The sequence below is a fragment of the Sorex araneus genome, chromosome 11 (assembly GCF_027595985.1).
Source record: "Sorex araneus isolate mSorAra2 chromosome 11, mSorAra2.pri, whole genome shotgun sequence".
Lineage (NCBI taxonomy): Eukaryota > Metazoa > Chordata > Mammalia > Eulipotyphla > Soricidae > Sorex > Sorex araneus.
The window spans coordinates 46,460,905-46,477,832 of NC_073312.1; the positions used below are offsets into that span (position 1 = coordinate 46,460,905).

Genomic DNA, 16,928 nt, shown 5'->3' on the forward strand with positions numbered 1-16,928 from the left:
AAGAGAATTTAAAGACTCCACACATTTATTCTACTTGAAGGAAGGCTTCCCATAGGGTAAAGGGAGATAAATCACATCCTCTGGGCAGAGTTTGTACAGCTGCAGAATGAAGTGTACCAAAAAATTCCTTTTTCTTTTCTCCTTCCTTCCTTCCTTCCTTCCTTCCTTCCTTCCTTCCTTCCTTCCTTCCTTCCTTCCTTCCTTCCTTCCTTCCTTCCTTCCTTCCTTCCTTCCTTCCTTCCTTCCTTCCTTCCTTCCTTCCTTCCTTCCTCCCTCCCTTCCTCCCTCCCTCCCTCTCTCCCTCCCTCCTTCCTCCTCTATGGTGAGCTCTACACTCAGGGATCACTCTTGGCATGGTTCAGGGAATATGGGTAGTGCTGCGATGGAACCTGGCAAGCACCCTACCCACTGTGCTATCGTTCAGGTCCCCCCAAATTCCTTAAAACAACAACAATAACAAAAAAGTTACTTCTGCTCTGTGCTTAGAGGTAACTCCTGGCTTAGACCATGAGGCGGTAAGAATCAGCCCTGAGGCTCCTGGGTGCAAAGCATGTATTCCAGTCCTTAACACCATTTGTGGTTTTGTTACCTTTAAAATAGGAACTTGCATGTGGCTGACTGGTTTGATCCTCTATACCTCATACAGACCTCTGCTCACCACCAGGTACGTGATCCCTGGACAGACCCAGGAGTAACCCAGGAGCACTGCTGGATGCCTTCAAACCAAGACAAACAACCTCCCCTCCAATACCCTGCCCCCCCCAAAGGAAAATAAAGAAGTTCTTTGGGTGGGGGGAGATACACAGCCATCATGCTCAGGACTTACACCTGGGTCTGTTCTCAAGGACCATTCCTGACAAGGTCCAGGAAACTATATGAGGCATCAGGACTCAGGGCTTTATGAGGAGCCTGGGCCTGAACCCACATTCGAGGCGAGTGCCAGACCGCTGCAACTGCACTATGTCTCAGCCAGAGAAAGTTTTTATAACAATGGGCAGGGCTTATTAGTAGCAACGGGGTCATGGCAGATACCAGTGCCCAGTTTTGTTGTTTCCTCTGGCATTTGCTGGCTGCTTTGAACAAGTGAAAAACATTTTAGTCTGAATTTCATTACATAAAATTGTTTATTAGTCGTCTGTTTTGGGACCCCATCTGGCTGTGCTCAGGGCTTATTTCTGGTGGAGTTTAGGGAACCCCATGTGGTGCTGGGGATAGAACTTGGGTCAGCTGTGTGCAAAGCAAATACTTTTTTCTCCAGCCTCTATCTCGGTTCAACACTTCAGCTTGTGGGTGTACGAGACCAAATTTTTTGCCAGGAAACTAAGATACAGTTCAAACTATGGAGAGAGAGAGAGAGAGAGAGAGAGAGAGAGAGAGAGAGAGAGAGAGAGAGAGAGAGAGAGAGAGAGAGAGAGAGAGAGAGAGAGAGAGAGAGAGAGAGAGAGAGAGATGTTAATACGTTATTTGTGGCATAAGAGAATCTTCCTAACTCGATTAGGGATATTTAAGGTCATTTTCAGGTTGCTCCAAGTTTATGCACTGGAAGCATCAGGAAGGATGCTAGCGTGCATTTCTCACACTGTCTAGCTCATGCCTAGCTCACAAGGCGCGGAAGTGCTGCACGGAGGGTGAACCTTTGAACTAAGGAGAGAGTCTCTGGGGCTGAGAAGCACTAAGGTCATTACCTGGCCGCGCCCTACTCAGCCTCCCCAAGAATCCCAGGACAAGCCAAAGCCCCAGCGCGAAGCTGACGCGCGTGTACTTGTACAGACTCCAGTGTGTGTGTGTGGGGGGGGGGGGGGGAAACGGGACAGAGCGCCTGCGCAGTGCAGGCGGGGAGGGCGTGAAGTGGGCGGGGCGGGGCAGGCGTGGGGGCGGGGCCTGGGCTGCGCCTGCGCAGGCGGCGGGAGCCGGACGGGGCGGGGCCGGGGGCGGGCCGAGGGCGTGGGCCGGGAGGGCGGTGGGGCGGGCCGGACGAACCGCGCCGCCGGGTTGGCTGCTGCCCCGAGGCCGGACTCAACGGATTCGGGCCGCGCCACCGGGCCAGCTCGCCGCCCCGGCCCCGCCGTCCGGAGCTGAGGAGCGAGCGAGGCGGCGCCGCACGGTAAGCGCCCGCGCGCCGCCGCGTCCCCCGGCTGTGCGGCGCGGGGATGGACGGTCCGGTCCGTCGCCGCCCGCGCGGCCAGGCCCAGGCGGCCCCGCAGACCCCAGCGGGCCCCGCGCCTGCGCCCTCCCGCGCTGGGCCCCCGGCCCTCCTGCGCCTGCGCCGTCCCCCTCGGCGGAGGACCCCCCCCCACCACCCCCACGCCCATCCCTACCCCGCCCCACACCCGGGCCCCGGGTGTGTGGGCTGGCCCTGGCCGGTGCCCGGTTTGAGCGGGTGTCCCCTTCTCCAGTGCCCCCCACGCTGGGCGCAGGGGCCGGGCGCGACCCCTTGCGCTTTGCTTTCTCTGCGCCGCAGTTCAGGCCTGGGCCGCCGCCCCACCGCCGGTTCCTTGTCCCACAGCCCGTTCTGCAGTGCGGGGCTGCGGACTGTGGGACCCCTCTATCCCATCCCACCCCATCCCACCCCACCCCACCCTACCTCACTCCCCGAGTGTGCTGCAGCCGGTGCTTCCGCAGCCCGTTGGATTGTGTTCTCTCCCCCCACCCCCTCCCCAGTGCTCTGAAACCCGCTTGCATGTGCCGGGGTGGAAATGCACACTTGGGTGTTCTGGTTCCCCCCCAGCCTGGTCATGGTTGTCAGCAGTTAAGTTAGGGGCATCCTAGTTGATTTGGGGCAGCGCCCCTGGACAGGACTGGGGTGTGGGGTGGGGTGGGGGGTATGATCCTTTTCTGCTTCATCTCAGTCCATTGAGCCTATGAAGAGAGAACAAGCCGCTGTGAACTTAACTGCTGCTGGGAACCCCCAGTTTACTGCGGTCCTTGGTCCTTTGCCGGCAGGTAAGGAAGGACCCAGGAAAAATTCACAGCCCCAGCTACCAGGACCGTTGCTGCTCTGTGCATCACAGGGTTTGGAGAAAAATGGGAGAAAAGAGCCATGGATAGTGTTCCCCGGCTCACTGCAGGCTCGAGAAAAGAGTGGCTATTGCAGAGCCCAGCCTGTTTGCTGCCCCGCAGGAGATGAAAGCCGAGCTGTGGCATTGGGTGGGTGGGTGAGGAGGCAGCTCAGCGCCTGAGGTCTGGGGTGCAGTAGGAATCTGGGAGGGAGCCCCTTCCTAGAGAGGAACGACCCGTGCAGTACTTAGAGCAGTACTTAGCATTTTCTCTGAAATCCTTTCCCTCTTGATGGGCCGCTTCTTTGGGAGGTGGGAGGCTTGATCACTTACTTGCTCATCATCAGTAAGAGTAATTGGGGCTGAAGATACATTACAGGGATTAAGTGCTTGCCTTGCATGCTGCTGACCCGGTTTGATCCCCAGTACCTCGTAGGGTCCCCAAAGAGAGCCCCCAGAAGTGATCCCTGAACACAGAGTCAAGAGCCAAATTTGGCCCAAAGGAAAAATGGAAAATGAATATTGTGCCCTGGAAAGGCTTTTTTATGCATTATCTGAGCGACAGGCACAGCATTGCAGTGAGTGGAGAGGGATTATAGCCGTTGAGGCTAATGTGAAGTTTGCACCAGAATTACGACTTAAGCCAGAGGGTGGGTCTCTGCAGTATTTGGAGATACAGATTCTCCCAAGCAGGTTTCTTTGTGTTTACATTGTGATGGACCCAACATTGGACCACTTCCATCTTGGTGGACTCAGTACCCCACTTCAGATTTAGGTTTTCGGGCACTTGGCACCCGCATTTGAACCCCATGGCTAGTGTGCACAGAGTGTGTAGACCGTCCATCTCAGCAGAGGCCGTGCCAGGAGGTTGGATCTGCTTCAAGGCCAGCCAGCGGGGTTTCCTTCTGGGAGCTTTCTTTCCTGTCTCACAGTGCGGGGATGAGGGAGGCAATGGAAAGGAGCGGTAGTATGCCAATTTTAGCACTTCATGGGTCGCTGTCTACAAAATCTTCCTTGGGCAGGGTTAGAACTGGGTCTTCTCCCCTGGCCTGTGGCATTGTTGTGTGGGCTTTTATATCCCAGCATCATAAAGTTAGAGCAGAGGCAGGTCATGCTCTCGAAAGGGAGCCGTCACTTGCCCTATGTACTGAGAAGAACGAAGCTTACTCGTTTCAAAAAATGAGTCATTTTCTTAGTGTTAAAATAGGTATATTTAATATGTGAAACTGGTGACAGTGAATGGTGGTGAATGGCAAATTGGCAGGAACATGCTTCCCTGTGGTTGCAGTTGTTAGTGCTGAGTGGACTCGTTGCTGAGGTAACGAAACCCCCACTGGGGTTGTCTGTCAGCTCAGAAAGCTTCACCTTGTGGCCTCAGTTTTATGCTGTGAAACAACATAACCATCAAGGTTTACAGGTCTGATCGTAGTTTGGTCATGCTAGAACCATGTTTCTCAAAGAGGGCAGTAGCCTCCTAGGACTGTCCTGGGGAAGGTAATAGCTTTGGGTGTATTTGGGGAGTGCTGTGTCATTTGTTTTTCTGAAAGGGTGCTGTAGGCTATAAAGTTTGGGAACTTTCTTGCTAGAAGTATCTGTGGTTTCTCCCAGAGGACATGTTAGAGAGGATCTTGACATCTGTGAAGTCTTTAAAACTTGTGTTTTTCAGGAGTGATCTCTGAGCACAGGACCAGGAGTCAGCCCTAAGCTCTATTGGGTCTGGCATATAGCAGATAAGATTGTCCTTTTTTTTTTTTTTTTGTACGTACATACTTAAAGTATCAAAATGGATTATTTTGATCATATATCATACAGTTTGAAAGTATTGAATTGAAAATTAATAATGCAAGCTCTTAACACTTAACAATGCGCATGTCTATATTCAGGGGATTGCTTTTTTCATCACAGCCTTCTCCATTTAAAAAAAATAATGTTAATTGCTTACAGGAAATTTGTGCAGATCTGGTCAGAATTTTTCATGACTAGATGAAAAATATATATCTTCCTATAGATATGTCTTCATTGTAGCTTTTTCTTTGTTTTTTGATTAAGTCTTGAAAGTATATTTCTGCAATTTTTTTTCATTTTTTTAAAAATTAAAGAGCTGGAGCGATAGCACAGCAGGTAGGGCATTGCCTTGCATGTGGTCGACCCGGGTTCGATTCCTCTATCCCTCTCGGAGAGCCCGGCAAGCTACCGAGAGTATCCCTGCCCGAATGGCTGAGCCTGGCAATCTTCCTATGGCGTATTCGATATTCCAAAAACAGTAACAAGTCTCACAATGGAGACGTTATTGGTGCCCGCTTGAGCAAATCAGTGAACAACTGGATGACAGTGTTGACAGTGACAGTTAAAAAGAAATTTTGGGGTCACATCCGGTGATGCTCAGGGGTTACTTCTGGCTCTGTACTCAGGAATTACTCCTGGTGATGCTTGGGGACCACATGGGATTCTGGGGATTGAACCTGGGTCGGCCACATTCAAGGCAGTCTCCCTACCCGCTGCACTATTTCACTGGCCTCATTGTATCTGTCTTCTCAAAATATTGATCTCTTCATAGTCACCACCCCATCCCACCCACCATTACATTTTTTAAATTGCTTCTGCTATCTTTGTAATCAAACCCACCTTAGCTTGGTATTCAGAACACTTCATCACTGGGCTTTGGCCTCTACCCTGGCCTTTCTCTACCTCTTTCAGTGCTTCATTGAGCTTTGCTGAACAACTCTCTATCCTTTGAACTGTGTCCAGTTTCCTTGTCCGTCTCTGCTGGAATGTTCTCATTTTATCTGCTTATCACCTTCAAAACCCAGGTCAGATATTATCTTGCCTGTCTCCTGTAGTCCTTTTCCTGTGTGCCCCCTCACTCCCCACATGCCCCTCCAATTAGGAGCTGACTATCTTTTGTCTGTGACCTCTCCCAGCTGGTGACATACCGTGCATAGCAAAGTGTGTGGCCTGGCAGAAAGTTCCTGTGTCTGTTGGCTGCTGTATAGCACTACAGAGGAAGTAGACCACTTAATTCTGCCCTCAAGGAGCCTTTCACTCCAGGTGCTGCACTTAACCTGGTCGGTTGTGAAACACCTCCCTGCAATGTACACCAGCTTGCAAAGTCTGATTAATTGTATCTTAGTGCGTAATTCAAGTCTTATTTCCTGAAGAAGATACTCTATCTAATGTCCACTTTGTTGTCCAGAAACCAAGTAGGCAATTCCACCCTGCAACTGTGGAAAGAATGTGCTTTTGGAGAAGATTGCTACCCATTTCCCTCTTGTATGCCTTCCACCTTGTGTTTTTGTTATGTGGTCAGGATTTTCTTTTTCCTTTTTTTAATGTTTGGACAATAAAGGTTTAAGAGATTAAGATATTAAATTTCAGGTTTTTCTATTGTGCATATAGTGTAAAGAAAACAGAAAAGGAGAAAAGTACTTTGTCTCAAAGTATTCCCGTATTACAATTATTATACGATTTTTTGTTTATTTCGGCGCCAGGTTTTGAACCCAGGGTCAAGACAGAGTTTTATATTGGGGTACATCCCCAGCATTATAATTTTGAAACTCTTATTTGGTTTGTAAAAAAACTAACTTACACTAAGAACAAAAATCTTAACCCCTCTGGGTCCAAATAATGTTTGTATTGCTGAGCTCTGGCTTTAAATCTTACCGTAGGACCTGGTTGGCAGTATATCACTGGGAGTGGTCAAGGAAAGAGACATGCAAAGAAATTTAGCAGCATTTGAGATTTGTGAAGAAACACTGATTCAGAATGAAAGTTGCCTCTTTCTTCTTTTCTTCCTTCTCATATTTTTTTTGTAAAAAATCCCAAGTTCTCCATCTCCCAGTGACACGTTCATCAGGAATTCCTGAGGCAGAATATTGGCTGCTCTTCTCCAGAACAATTTTAGTAGCATACTTTCTCTCAGGAGACGGCCCCTAGCCCACACCCGTGTCCTGCTGCCACCTTTCCTTTGTGCTTTGCTTTTGCCCCACCTGACCCAAGATTTTTGACCACCTGGTTCCTTTGTAGAGTGTGTTACGTGTCTGTGTCTGTGTGTGAGCATGTGCACGCACACGTATACACTAATTAGGATACCTAGCAAGTACTCTGATCACTGTCCTGTCTCCTAGCCCAAGTTCATGCTCTGAACCACATGCTTTAGTGGTTTCTAGTACATTTAGAATTGTGTGTTAATCTCCACTTTTTTTTTTTTTTGCTTTTTGGGTCATACCTGGCGATGCACAGGGGTTACTCCTGGCTCTGCACTCAGGAATTACCCCTGGCCGTGCTCAGGGGACCATATGGGATGCTGGGATTCGAACCCGGGTCGGCCGCGTGCAAGGCAAACACCCTACCCGCTGTGCTATCTCTCCAGCCCCTAATCTCCACTTTCTAAGACCACAACATCACCGCAGGAAGAAATGGGGCTCACATTAGTAGTCAATTTCTTCTCTACTTCTCTTGACAATCACAAATATGGTTTTTTTGGTCTCTATGGATTTTCCAGTTTTGGAGTTCTCATAAAAGTTCAATTGTGTGGCTGTGTTACCTTTTATTTGATTTATTTAATGAGCCTATTTAAGCATTCAGTTTTCATATTAATACATTGTTTCTTGTATTTTATCTGGTCATTAGTTGATGTACATTATTATTTTTTTTCCTACTTTTGGCTCCTCAACATATGTAGCTGTGTATTTTTATGTTCGTCTCTAGACGTATGTTTTCAGTTCTCCTGGATGTATTTCTAAGATTCAACTCACTGAAGTTATATGGTAGACATGATGAACTTTTTGAGTTATCTCCAAACTCTTTGTCAGAGCTGCACCATTTTATCTTCCCCACTATAGTATTTAGGGTTCCAAGTTTTCTACTTTTTTTTTTATAATGATAGGTCTCAACTATCCTTTAAAAAAAAATCAGTTACAGATTCAGGTGCATCAAGGGCTCTAGCCCCCATCGCACTCTGGCTCTTGCTCCATCTGTGACGTCTTCCTGGGTTCCTGGGACTGAGGAAGTCCCTCCCAAACTCCTTTTGAGACCACGGCATGCACCCAAGAACCCAGAAAGCTGATGCTGACCCCTTTTGTCATCCACATGTGTCAAGGGCTTGAGCCCCCCACTCTGCTTGTGGCTTCTGCACCATCTGTGACCTCTCCGGAGTCCTCTGGATTGAGGAAGCCTGTCCAAAAACCCTCTTGAACTCAGAACCACCTTTTCATTCTTGCCAATTTCAAGGGTTTCTGTTTCTTTTTTTTTTTAAATTTTATTATTATTATTATTATTTGCTTTTTTGGGTCACACCTGGCGTTGCACAGGGGTTACTCCTGGCTCATGCACTCAGGGATTACTCCTGGCGGTGCTCAGGGGACCATATGGGATGCTGGGAATCGAACCTGGGTCGGCCGCGTGCAAGGCAAACACCCTACCTGCTGTGCTATCACTCCAGCCCCAGGGTTTCTGTTTCTTATATATTTCCTCAAATATGTCTATTTTAACACTTATATACAAGTGGAAATATTAGATACTGAACTGCATGACCAGTGAAATAACAGACTATGAGTACAAACATTGTAGAGTAATAAATTATGAAGAACACTGCATGCTGAAAAGTAACAAATTATATCAAACCTCAGGTATCTGGGAATCTGAAGCTCAAATCATAGCACCTACAAATCTTTACGAACATTGGTGAGACAAAGGATTTCACCTGCTCTGGCAGACAGGGACAAAAGTCCTGGCAAATCATCAGCCCTGAAGAGACATTGATGAGGAATTCAAATCAATGCTCTATACAGTGGCCATGGAAATAAAGCACTCACTGGAATAGAAGTTCAACCAACTTAACTGATCAGGGTCTCAAAGAGTTTATACAAATGAAAATGAAGGAGTTAAAAAATACAATAGCAATTTAGCAACAGAATTCAACATGCAGAGGATTGCATCAGTAATATTGACGATATCATCACCAATACTAATCATCACCAATAATGAAGTGAAAAAAGAAAAGGAAATAAATGGAAGAGAATGTAAAATTTGTGATAGATAATAGGAAGAGGATTAATGTTTGAGTTATAGGATTACTAGGAGAAGAAAAAGATCATGGGAAATTGCAGCTGGTGGGAGAAATAATAATTGAGAACTTTCCTGAAGTCTTGAGAGAGGCTCCTGCACCGATTCAAGAGATCCAGAGAATACCAAGCAAAATAAACTCAAACAAAAAGAACGCCAAGACACATAGTAATCAAAACAGTAAAATCAAAAGACAAAGACAGACTGCTTAAAACAGTAAGGGAGAGAAAACCCTCAATGGTAAGGAAAACTATTAGAATCACCACAAACCTTCCATATAACATCTTACAAGCCAGGAAAGAGTAGAATGATGTATTCAAAGTAGTGACTGAAAAAAACTTCCATCCTAGAGTCCACTAGTCTGCAAAACTATCAGTTAGATTTGAGGGAGGGATAAGAACCTTTTAAGCGAACAAGAGCTGACAGCATTTGAGACAAACCATTTCTGTTAGAATTTTTGAAAGACACACACACACAGCAACACAGCTTTTTATGTTAGTAATCTCTCTGAATATTAATGGACTAAGCTGCCCTAGAAAAAGGCAAAAAGTAGCTGGATGGATCAGGAAAGAAAATATATTTGGTGCCTACGGGAATCACACTTACATTCATGGGATAAATTCAAATTTAGAGCGAAAGGCTGGAAAACAGACAGGCCAATGGAAGACCCAAAAAAGGAAAAAAAAAGCGGGGACAGCTATACTTATATCAGACCAAATTCCACTCAGTATAAAGAAGCTAATTGGAGATAAGGATGGGCATGACTTAATGGTCAAAAGGACAAAAGATCAAGAAATACTGTCATCAGCATTTATGTACCAAAGAAGACTCAGCAAAGTTCATAAAGCTTCTGCTCATAAACCTAAAGAAACACAATTACGGAAATACAACAGTAGTAGGAGACTTCAACACACCACATTTACCAACTGGACAGATCAACTAGACAGAATATCAGTAAAGAAACAAGAGCCCTAAATGAGGAGCTGAAAGAACTGGGATGCTGAACATATAGAGGGCTCAAAACATTTTTCTTTTCTGATGTATACGTAGAGAACATTCTAAACATTCTTCAGGATAGATTACATATTTAGGTGTAACTGAAACAAACAAATTTATAAATATATAAATTGTACAAACTGCCTTCTTAGATGGCATTATAAAAATACAAATTAACCACAGAAAAAAGATGGGGAAACTGTCGATGCTTGTCTGAACAGAACACTGCTGAACAATAATTGGATCAAAGAGGAAATCAAGGAAGAAATAAAGATTCCTTAAAACTAATGAAAATGAAGGCATAAACTGAAGAATCTACGGGATTCAGCAAAAATCCAAAGGATACTAAGGGGTATATATCTATGAGTTACAGCAAAAGCTGTAGTAATGCTGGCCTACATTAAGAGAGAAGAAAAATCCCAAATGAGCAATGCAAATCAAAGCAACAGTGAAATATTTCACACCATAGAGATCGGCACACATCAAAAACTATGGTATAGGGGCTGGAGCAATAGCATAGCAGGTAGGGCATTTGCCTTGCATGCAGCCAACCCGGGTTCGATTCCCAGAATCCCATATGGTCCCTTGAGCACTGCCAGGAGTAATACCTGAGTGCAGAGCCAGGAGTAACTCCTGTGCATTGCCGGGTATGACCCTCCCCCCCTAAAAAACAAACAAACTGGTATATCTACACAACAGAGTACTATGCAACCCTTAGGAAAAATGAAGTCATGAAGTTTGCTTATACATGGATGGACATGGAATATCAAGCTGAGTGAAATGAGTCAGAGGGAGAAAGACTATAATGATCATACTCATTTGAGGGTTATAAAAAAGAAAACAGTATAAGGATAATATTCAAAGACAGAAGAAACAAGAGCTAGGAAGACTGATCATGGCAGGACGCTTGCCACAAGTTGAGGGGAAGTGCTGTTAGGAATAAAGAAGGAAAAGTAATTAAGAATCTCCCCAAGAACAAAAGTCCTGGTCTTGGTGGGTTCACTGGTGAGTTCTATCAAACCTTCAAAGATTTACTTCCTACACTCCTTAAGCTCTTACAAAATATCGAAGACACAGGAATCTCCCACAACGTCTGTGAAGCTAACATTAATATTCAAAGCAGACACAGACACTTCCAGAAAAGAAAATTTCAGACCAATCTCCCTGATGAATATTGATGCAAAAATCATTAGCAAAATCTTAGGTAACTGAATCCAACAACATATGAAGAAAAACCAAACACCCTGATCAAGTGGAATTCATTCCAGGGATGCAAGGATGGTTCAACATCGCAAATCAACGTAGTACACCAAATTAGTAAAAGGAAAGATAAAAATCATATATCAGTTGTTGCAGAGAAAATCATTGACATGATCCAACATCCATTCATGATAAAAACCCTCAACAAAATAGGGGTGGAAGGAACCTTCCTCAAGATAGTAACAGGTATCTATAACCGGACCACAGCCAGTATTCTCCTTAATGGTAAAAATTTGAATGAATTCCCTCTGAGATAGATACAAGATAAGGATGTCAACTCCCTTCTCTTTCATTCATCATAGTATTAGAAGTCCTGGTCAGCAGTCAGGCAAGAAAAATCATAGGGATACAAATTGGAAACAAGAGTTTCCAATATTTAAGATGACATGATGATATACATAGAAGATCCTGAAGAGTCCACAAGAAAGCTTGAAACAGTAAACCAATACAGCAAAGTCGTCAGTTACAAACACAATAATTGGTTGCATTCTTAGATACAACGAATGAATCAGAGGAGAAAGTGATCAGGGAGTCTATCCCATTTAAAAATAGTATACAAAAACATCAAGTATCTAGGAATCAACTTAACAAAAGACATGGGAGGTCTATACCATGGAAACTTAAATCACTTAAGAAATCTAAATTTTCTAAGAAGACCTGAGAAAGGAAAAATATCTTATACTCATGGACTGGAAGAATCAATATTATTAAAATGACTACCTCAGTGATTATATAGATTCAGTGCAATCCCCTTCCAAATTCAGACTACATTATTCCAGGATCTAAGAAAGTCAATAATAAAGTTTGTGTGGAATTAGAAAAGACCATATACCAAAGCCATACTGAAAAATAAGAAATTGGGGAGTAGTTCATTACGTAATTTGGAACCATATTATAAAGCTAGCACTGTAGCACTGTCATCCCATGGTTCATCAGTTTGCTCAAGCGGGCACCAGTGTCTCTATTGTGAGACTTGTTACTGTTTTTGGTATATCGAATATACCACGGGTAGCTTGCCAGGCTATGCCATGTGGGCGGAATACTCTCTTGGCAGTATCGGTAGCTTGCTGGGCTGAGAGAGAGAGAGAGAGAGAGAGAGAGAGAGAGAGAGAGAGAGAGAGAATTATAAAGCTATAGTGATCAAAATTGCATGGTACTGGAATAAAGATACACCCTCTGATCAATGAATCAGAATTGAAAATCCAGTGACCAAAACCCATATATATGGACAGGTAATTTTCAGTAAGAAAGCTGATAACATGAAATGGAATAAAGATAGCTTCTTCAGCAAATGGTGCTGGGAAAACTGGATAACTACATGAAAGATATTAAAGCTGGATCCATATCTTACACCTTACACAAAAGTCCATTCAAAGTGGATCAAAGACCTTGAGATCTGACAAGAAACTATAAAGAACATTGAGGAAAATATAGGCAGAACGCCTCAAATTTTGGACCTCAAAGGTGTCTTTAGTAATCTTATACTACTGGCAAAAGCAACAAAATTAAAAATAAATAAACAGAACTATATGAAATTGAAGAATTGCAAAAGAAAGCAAAAGAAATACAGGCTAAAACAAATTGACAGCTAACTGAATGGGAGAACATATTTGCATTCAACATTTGAAATAGATATCCAGAATATATGAAGTACTCAGATCAACAGCAGCAAAAAATTTTAAAAATGATATCAATCAATGGGGAGTGAAAATGAATAGACACGTCTCAGAGGAAGACGGATGGCCAGTGTAGTACATGAAAGTACAATCAGCATCACTTATCAGAGAAATTCAGATCAAGACAACAATGAGATACCATCTCACTCCAGTGAGAATGACACATGTCAAAACAGTAGAAACAACCTTTGTTGGTGGGGATGTGGTGAAAAGGAACTCTCATCCATTGCTCGTGGAATGCTTGTGGGAATGTTATTTGGTACAAGCCTGTGGAAAACTGTATAGAGATTTCTCAGTGAAAGGATTGAACTGCCATATGGCTCAACAGTTGCACTTTTGGGCATCTACCCCCCAGGACATAAAAACATTCAGAAGGACATATGCACACCACTATTTATTGCCGCACTCGTGACAGTAGCTAAGATACGGAATCAACCCAGGTATCCAATGACAGGTGAATCATTACAAAGATGTGGGCTACAACTACTGGGAACGATGAAAGCATGCAATTTGCTGCAACTTGGTTAGAACTGGTTTACTTCACTCAACTTCATGTTGAGTGAAGTAAACCAGAAGAAAGACAGACACAGGATGATCTCAGTTATCTGTAGTATATAGAACAATGGATGAGGAACTGTATTATAAAGGAGGGAGGGATGTCTAGATCACTCTTGACCCCAGTGGTGAGCAAGAAGGACAGAGAAGGAAACAAATCAAGGGGGAAGAAGAAAAGAGCAGGAAGTAATGGACAGAGACCAGGACATCAGTTATACTGGTGATATGGGTGAATAGTATAGCCACATACCCAAAACACAGACTCAACAACACTGAAACCATTTCAGCCACTGAAACTTTGTGAAATTGACACGAGAGGATGGGTCGGGGATTGGAGGTGGGGAGAGATTATGGAAACACTGGTGGAGGGAAGTTGACATTGGTGGTGGGATTGGTGTTGAAATATAATGCTTAGGGCTGGAGTGATAGCACAGCAGGTAGGGTGTTTGCCTTGCACGAGGCTGACCTGGGTTCGATTCCCAGCATCCCATATTGTCCTCTGAGCACCGCCAGGAGTAACTTCTGAGTGCATAAGCCAGGAGTAACCCCTGTGTATTGCTGGGTGTGACCCAAAAAGCAAAATAATAATAATAATAATAATGCTTAATATTCAACTATCAATAACTTTGTAAACCACAGCTCTTTAAGTAAAAAACATTTTTTTAAAATGCAATTACATCTCAATGGTTCACACCTTATTCTATTCACTTAATAGTTTTGGAAATGCCATTAAATACAGTGGTATTGCTGTAACTCATGGTGATTAGTGAGTTTTTAGTTATAAGTAGTATAAATACACCATTTATTCAATTCAGCAGATATTTATTAAGTGGTCATAGATGTTCCAGCAAACAGAAAAATCTCTTAGAGTTCCAGCAAAAATCCCTTTTGGGGGACAGTGGATAGGACGTTTGCCTTGCACATGGCTGACCCGCGTTCGATTCCCAGCATCCCATATGGTACCCCGGGCACCGCCAGGAGTAATTCCTGAGTGCAGAGCCAGGAATAACCCCTGAGCATCTCTGGGTGTGACCCAAAAAGCAAAAAAAAAAAAAAAAAAAAAAACAAAAACAAAACAAAAATAAAACCCACCAACTCTTTCGATTTATTTTTTTATGAAGAGGTTGATTCCCAGGCCCAAGGGCCCAAGGGCTCACTCCCCACCGTGCTCCGCCTGGCTTGGCACCTGACAGTTCAGTGTGTGGGCCTGGCAGTGTGGGGATTGCCATAGCCATGCCCGGCAGTGCTCAAGAGCTGCTAGGTTACTCCTGAAGATACATGGAAGTAGTCCTGTAGAACACAGGGTTCTAGACCTTTGGGCTATCTTCTTCGACCCTAGAGTTTACTTTCTAATGAAGAAGATGGTGTGAAGTCCAGAGTAAAGCATGAGGGTTAGCCAGTACAGTTCCAGTCTGTGACAGCTTTCTGAGTAGTCAAAGTAGTGAAAGTGCCAAAAAAAGTTACAGGATCACAACACCCAGAAGGAGAGAGAGCAAAAGGGAATGCCCTGCCACAGAGGCGGGGTGGGGTGGTGGGAGGGTGGGTTGAGGTGGTGGGAGGGATGGGCACTCAACCATTGTATGACTGAAATGCCAGCACAAAAGTTTGTAAGTCTGTAACTGTACCTCACGGTGATTCACTAATAAAATTTTTTTTAAAAAAAGTTATAGGATCTGTTAATGTTAGTCATTTTGTAAGCAAAAGTGGAACATTTTTCTAAAAGGAAAAATGCGGGCAAAATACCATGGGTTCTTGTAAATTTGGACTACTCTGGGAGGCAAACTAGTGACATAAAGATGGTATGCAAGTGCTTAATGTCAAAGTTTGCCATTTTCTCTTTTTCTTTTTTGGGGGGTCATACCCAGCAATGCTCAGCGGTTACTCCTGGCTCTGCACTCAGGTATTACTCCTGGCGGTACTTGGGGGACCATATGGAATGCCAGGGATGGAACCCAGGTTAACTGCGTGTAAGGCAAATGCCCTGCCTGTTGTACTATCACTCCGGCCCCAAAGTTTGCCATTTTCTAACTTGCATTCAAATCCTCTTACAGTGGTGTTAAGTAAGAGACACCATGTTGGCCAAGAATGTGAAGTCTGGTCCCATGTCTTCTGCAGTCTGGGAGACAGACCCAACAAGCACTTGAGCAGCATGTTCAAGTTCTTCAAGTGTGGAGTGCACCTATTCAGAAAAGGTGGGCCCCGTCCTGGTTTAGTTTGTCTTATGTAAATGAGTTTTTTCACATAGTAGGTTTGTGGAAGTTGTCAGTCAGTGGGTGATTGGTCAAATTTCAAACCTTGGCAGAATGACTTGTGGCTTTGCTTCTTATCTTGAATGCATCCGGGCAAGGCAGTGCACCTGGAGGTTGCCGGGACCCAGCCTTCCACAGTGTGCTGACTGGCTGTCGCCCATTTATGTTTTCCTTTTTAATATTACTATAAATACTACGGTTTTGGTTTTTGTGTCACAGCCAGTGGTGCTCAGGGTGTAATCCTGGCTCTGCACTCAGGGATCACTCCTGGTGGTGCTCAGAGAACTGTATGGGATGTCAGGGATCAAACCCAGGTTGGCTGGGTGTAAGGCAAGGCCCCCTGAAACTCTGTACTATTGCTCCAGCCCCTATTATATTATTTTTACAAAAACACCAGGTGAAAAAAGTTGAAGTTTGTGATGAGAGCATTTGAGTAACATGGCAAAACAGATCCATTCAAGAATCTTATTTTCTTTCTGAACTTCTATGTATTTGTTGCCCTCTAAATTATTGAGATTGTCTTTCGAGTAAATTCTTCAATTATTCATGTTGAGTTTTAGGTATAATAATCTGGGTCAGGCAGAGTGAATTGGTCTGGAGGGAAAAACTATGTTCTTTTGTGGCCAGAGCGAAATAGTACAGTGGGTAGGGCATTTGTCTTGCACATGACTGACCCGATTCTATCCTCAGCATCCCATATGGTCCCCTGAGCACCGCAGGAGTAAGTCCTGAGTGCAGAGCCAGGAGAAACCTCTGAGCACTGTCCGGTGTGGCCCAAAAAGCAACAAAACAGAACAATTGTGACCTGTCCTCAGCGGCAGATTGATGCTGGGACTACTTGGGCCTGCAGGAGATGCAGTTGAAATAAAAGTTTCTGTTCAGAATTTGTTTTTTCATTTCAGACTTTAAAACCAAGTTGGGAATGCACAGTTTTTAATTTTTATTTTGCCCATTTCATTTGTTGTGATGAAGACCCAGGGCCATACATACTCAGTTGTGTTGGTCTCATGCTCTTTTAGTTTTGATACTGGCTGTAGTTCCATGCGTTGGCTGTGGTGCTCTGGAGATTGCAGTGTTTTGTTGTGTTGGGATTACTACGACAGTGCAGCCAGGATCGTGTGGGCTTGCGGAGC

General features: G+C 44.5%; 1 protein-coding gene across 1 annotated transcript in view; it reads left to right on the plus strand.

The window, feature by feature from the left end:
- Nucleotides 1–1,972: 1,972 nt before the first annotated feature.
- SPECC1L (sperm antigen with calponin homology and coiled-coil domains 1 like) overlaps nucleotides 1,973–16,928 on the plus strand; it is a 114,611-nt gene continuing 99,655 nt past the window's right edge. The window contains exon 1 of the mRNA XM_055119046.1: nucleotides 1,973–2,104. The gene's annotated coding sequence lies outside the window, so the exon portion shown is untranslated. The remainder of the gene's footprint in view (nucleotides 2,105–16,928) is intronic.